This window comes from Alligator sinensis, unplaced genomic scaffold, assembly GCF_000455745.1.
Source record: "Alligator sinensis unplaced genomic scaffold, ASM45574v1 scaffold30_1, whole genome shotgun sequence".
Taxonomy (NCBI): Eukaryota; Metazoa; Chordata; order Crocodylia; family Alligatoridae; genus Alligator; species Alligator sinensis.
Genome location: NW_005842060.1, coordinates 1,819,937 through 1,825,579, shown reverse-complemented (window position 1 = coordinate 1,825,579; position 5,643 = coordinate 1,819,937). Strand labels below are relative to the sequence as shown.

General features: G+C 47.7%; 1 protein-coding gene across 1 annotated transcript in view; it reads left to right on the top strand.

Annotated features, from left to right (window-relative positions):
• The first annotated feature begins 4,116 nt into the window (after nucleotides 1-4,116).
• TMEM232 (transmembrane protein 232) overlaps nucleotides 4,117-5,643 on the top strand; it is a 142,513-nt gene continuing 140,986 nt past the window's right edge. The window contains exon 1 of the mRNA XM_025203533.1: nucleotides 4,117-4,245. The gene's annotated coding sequence lies outside the window, so the exon portion shown is untranslated. The remainder of the gene's footprint in view (nucleotides 4,246-5,643) is intronic.

Below are 5,643 nucleotides of genomic sequence, written 5' to 3'. Positions count from 1 at the left end.
TCCCCGGTGTGCCAGGGGGGGTGCTTACCCAGTGGCTCGGCTCCGAGGAGGCGCTGAAGGACCTGGCGGCTCCCGTCTCATCGCGCCCGCCGCCGCGGTAGCTCAGCCCGTCGAAGCCGTCGGGGCGCCGCGGGTGCATGGCGGCGGGGCCGGGGGAGCGGCGCCTGGGAACCGCCGCAGGCCGCAGTACCTGAGGAGCCGGCAGCAGCACCCCACCACCTTGCACTTCCAGGGTGGAAGCGGAAGTGGGCCACAGGGCCCTGAAGCCGAACAGGGGGTCACGTGATCAGGGAGCGGGCACATACTCCCAAAGCATCCTTGCCTCTGTGCCTTCATTGGCCAATAGGGACCCGCAGGGATCACGTGACCAGAGGAAGGCACCTCTCTCCTCGCATCCTCATTGGCCATTAGGGAGTCGCGGCGGTCATGTGATATGGAGAGGCACACCCCTCTTCCCCCCTGTCCCCCATCCTCCCTCAGTGCCCTCATTGGCCAATAGGGAGTCGCAGCGGTCATGTGGTACGGGGGCGGTCACACCCGAACCCCCGCGTCCTCCGCTCTGCAGTCAATGGCCGAGGAGTCGATTAGCGCGGGGAGTGGGGCGTGTTCTCCCATTGGTAGGCGTGAGTCCTCTTGGTGCACTGATTGGTTGGAACTCTTGGGGAGGGGAAGAAAGGGGAAGGCGCTGACTCTCGTGCGCATGCGTGGGGTACCTGGGTGGGGCGGGGGCGGGGCCCGGGACCCTGGCGTAGGAGCGAAGGCACGTGTTCCGCGCAAGCGGGGGGGCGGCCAGAATCCGGCAGTGGGGCTTGTGCTGAGGAAAAGCAGGGAACTATGATATTATTATTACCGCCGTCATCATGTTAGTAGTAATAACATTGTTACATTATCAAGGACAAAGATAAAAAATTAATAATACATAAAGTATTACTATTCAGAATACTGTTCTGAATGACGATGATACAGTGCACAATTTCTAGCAAAGCACTGACTTGCAGGACAGTTGTCTGAAATGGCAATAGACATTTTGGGGGTTACTTCCCTCTCTTAAAATCAATGTATAAAAAAGTCAAGGGACTTTTAAACTAAGCAACACCTTGCCCAGCTGTATTGTATGGGCAGATCAGGTCTTTTGGTTGAGATGGTGAGCTTCACAGGCTCACCAGGTTTAGGTGCCAGGAATCCCCTCATTCATTTGTATTGTGATAGCAATGCATGGCCCTAATGAAAATGAGCCCACTCTACTAGATGTTGAACAAATACATGATAAGCAACATTCACTATCCAAATAGTCCCATAGATAACAGAAATATCACTGTCTCCTATTTACAGATGGGGAATGGAAACCCAGAGGTCCTGATCTTGCCCAATATCACACAGCAAGTCTGTGGCAGAGCTGGGAATAGATACCAGCTCTCCTAAATCAGTGGGCGTGTCTACACATGTATTATCCATGCCTAAATTTAATACACCTTTACTTAAGGTGCATTAAGGCGGTTTAGGTGCACATTATGGCACATTACATTTAGGTGCGAATAGCTAAGTCGCATTAGTGTACATGCAGACACACTAATGTGCATTAATGCTGTGTGTGTCCATTGACGCTTACTGTATTAATGTGCATTACCATATCCACACATGTGCTAACGCAACTTAACTAGTCATGCTTAAATTTGATACCTGCTTTATGAAGGTATAAAATTTAGGCTCATGGGGCTTTTTGACATGTGCAAGCACCGCAACGTCGGGCAGTTTGAAAAGCACACAACGCTGCAAGACATACAGTTATATAAGCAGCGAAATGTGCGTCAGCGCAAAGAAAATGGCGTTGGTGCACTTTTGAACTGAAACACCTCAGAGGTGCTTTAGGTCAAAAGTGCACGACCACCATTTTCTGCGTGCTGACACACATTTCACCACTTATACAACGGCCCGTGGCGCAGAACAGTGTGTGTCAGTTCACATACAGAGCAGACTTGATTAATTGAGTCTGCTCCGAAGTGGTGGATCTTTGGTGTGTCACAGGACAAAGGGTACATGTATAAATGTCCATATAGCCTTAAATCACCATTTTTAAGGCTCATTAAGGGCATGCACATGTAGATACACACCCATAATGTGCCTTAAAAATGGCTATTTTAAGCTAAACCAACTTAAAAGAGGCACATGTAGAGGCACCGAGGGATTCTCAACCAAGGTGCTGCAGCATCCTGGGGTATATTGAAATCCTTTCAAGGGTAGTGCAGAATGCCATGCAATGATAGCTTCTGCAGGGAGCTGGGTCTTGACCTTGCTACACTCGTCCTCCCTAACAAGCCAGGACCAGAAATGCTGCGGCAAGACCTCACTGCTGTGGGCGTGGTCTCTTTAAAACCAGCATTTTCCAAGGCTGGTGGAGGAAAGCAGAAGCTTAAAAGGCCTATGGAGTTCCAGGCCAGGGGGAGACCGAAATATTGCTGACACTAAGGTATATTGCTCTCCCCTGGAAAGGGGGCAAGAACCAGGAACAAAGACTTACCAGGTGTTGGAGCAGAGGCGTGGGGAAATGAAGTTTGGGGGAAGCACCAGAGCGCCGGCAGTGAGCTACAGGAAGTCGTGGGGCTCTTTTTGCTGAACACAGAGCTCCCAGGTATCCAGTGACCTGCAGGAAACAAGAGATGAACAGAAACCAGAAGAAACTGTGAGTAATATTGAGAACCTGATGCCAGGAGGGGGAACTATTCACGTTAATTGGGATTAGAGCCCTATTTGGTAACAGGGTAGGGGGGAAGAGAACTGTATGGGTCATAACTGAGGCAGTGTCCATGGTTTGCGGAGCTACTGCTTGTAGTAATAAGACACATCAGGCCAATTGCTGGATGAGGTGGAAAGGTCTGCAAATTTGACAGGCTGGAGAGACTCGTATGACACAGCCTGTGATTTAGGTGAGGAGGCGGAATAAAGGGAACACCCTATCCAGTGGCTATTGGGTGGAGGTCACCCTGAAGCCCCATAGACTGAGTAACAAGGGGAATTAACGAGATTCCTCTGAGGTAAGAGGGTCCATATAGACAGAAGGATTACTGAAGATACAAGTTGGCACACTTGAGATTGTACTATTTTTTGTAGTTTATATTATTTTTGGTGGTGTGCAAATGAACTGACTCTGATTATGACCTACTGGGAATGTATTAGGGAGAGAGATGGATTTATACTCCCGACATGACAGTCAATATCATTAAGATCAACGGGTGAGAGATGGACCAGGGTGTAGGGGTGGAGGAGCCCTGGACAGAATATACTCTGTGCACAGTGAAAGACAGCTCCAGTAAAAGAACTTAGGACTGAAAAGGAAATCATACCTGGAAAGTGCTCCCAGGACATAGCTTTTCTCCAGCCTCCCTTAGTTTCATCAAGCACAGCAGGTGAAACATACAGGAGCAAGGGAAAAATTAGAGCCTGAGAATGAAGAGCTGTCAGGTCCAATAGCACCCTGTGACAGTAGCACTGTTGTGTATGCAAACGGGATTCACAAGACAAACCTAATGACTTCATATAAAAATCCATAGTGTTATAAAAATTCTGCTTTGTAGTCTTTCTGAGTTCTTTGTAATAGAAACATTGCTGTATTGTTTTTCTGTAGTAAAAAATGAACAAAAACTAAGCTGACATTTTTGAGAGGTACCTTGAGTTTAAAAAGGTTGAGAAGCCCTAAGTCCTACTCTGTTAATCAGAAGACCTAGCCAAAAATGTGAAATGCATGTCTTGTTAGTTGTATCTTTTTAAAAATGTAAGCTGGTGTGCAGGCTATTTTTGCCATCTGTTTCATTTCTGTAATTAAAGGCTCCTTGATCACAGCCTACTTGCATTGCAAAGGTGGGGTCTGCAATCATGTAAGAGGTCATGTTCTTGTACAGTTCCAATTTGGAACAGGATCAGGTTAGTTAAAATCAGAACATATATCTTTTGCCACCTTAGGACATCTGGAACACGTTCAAAACACCAACTCCCTCAGTGCTGATTTATTCCAGGTGGCCAAACGCTCTAATTATCCCCACCTGCTTACTGTAGCACCATCACGCCAAACGCTCTAATTATCCCCACCTGCTTATTGCAGCACCATCCCCCACAGAGCACAGCCATAGATTCTCACAGATGAAGGACCTTTTTCGCTTGAGATTCTGTAGGTTTTCCTTTCTGGAAATGCTTAGGGAGCTTTGAGCCATGACCTGCAGCTCAGGGATTTGAGTCCTTCCGTTGTTAAGGGTAAGATTTTCAAACACCCCCTTTAATTTTAACAGTGGCTGCCTTTAAAGATTTCCACGTTATTAACTTTCACAGTATGAGTGGTCCTATTGAGTTTAAGAACAAAGCATTTTCATGAAGTCTTTTCAGAATCACAGTCCAACCTATTTTTAATCTATTTGTGCTTGTTCCTCCCCCTCCCCGCCATCTTTTAGAAGGGTGGGAAATGCTGCTTTATTTAGGAGTTTATGTAAAGAGTTAATTTATCATTCATTATCTTTTTCTAAGCAACTGCACTTTAGGGGGCACAGTTTACAGGCAACACAGACAGATTCATTTAGATGACGAAAGAGATGATGTAGGTCATTAAAGGATGATTGTGGTTTTCTTTTTTAAAAGTGTACAACAGCACTGATATGGAGATGTATTTTAGGCCCCTTCTACACATTATATCTATTATGCAATTATCAGGTTAATTGTGCAATAACTTTAGACTGGATACACATGCAAATGAACTATGGCCCCTTAAGAAGGTCCAACCAACTATAAAGTTATTACTAAAAAATGTGCAAACTACCAGAAGCAGAGTAGCCACAAGTTCTGCACAAGTTACTCTGTGCTGCTTCTGGTGTCCAGGCTAGGCCATGGAGCTATACACTGAACTACATTCCAAGTGTAAGCTTACCCTTAGTGACTGGAAGACCAATTTCATTACCACATTTGGTGTTAATGCATAAAGCTCCTTCCCCTCAGCAAAAGAAAGAAAATTGTAAGAACCACAAAAATGTAATCACTTTTGTGCCCCCAGTGATCAGTCCATGTGTATTTTGATATATATCCATCCTTTATACTATGTTTAGCACTGTCGCAGAGCACCCCGGTGCTCTGCTCCTAGAGGGGAGAAACTGCCAGGGAGAGAGAGAGAGCCCTGGCAGGTCATAACGAGCCCAGCTGAGTGTTGCCAGGGTAACGAGCCCAGCTGCGGGTCGCTGGGGCAACTAAGGAGAGCCAGCTGCCTGTAGGAGGCAGGGCCTGGCCCTTATAAAGCCCAGGGCTGAGACCAGGCGGGCAGTTCCCTGCCAGCAAACGGAAGGGCAGGAGCTCCCTTGGCCGAGATATAGCAAGAAGCCTGACTTGCAAGTATAGCTCACTATAGCCCTGAGAGGATTGGGCACTATGGTTTAGCCAGGAGGCTCTAGTTTATGTTCAGGCTTGCATATTACACCGGAGGCTTGGGTGAGGCTGTAGGGCTTGGAGGAGGCCTCATAGGGACCCCAGAGGTGTGGGGCCCCTGAGCGCAACCAGTGGGTTGCGGGCGGGGAACAGACCCCGGGTTGTATATGGGGTACATAGACCCCAGCCCCAGAGTGGGGCAGTATTGAGAAGCCCGAGGTGGGCACGGCGAGCCCCGAAGAGGGG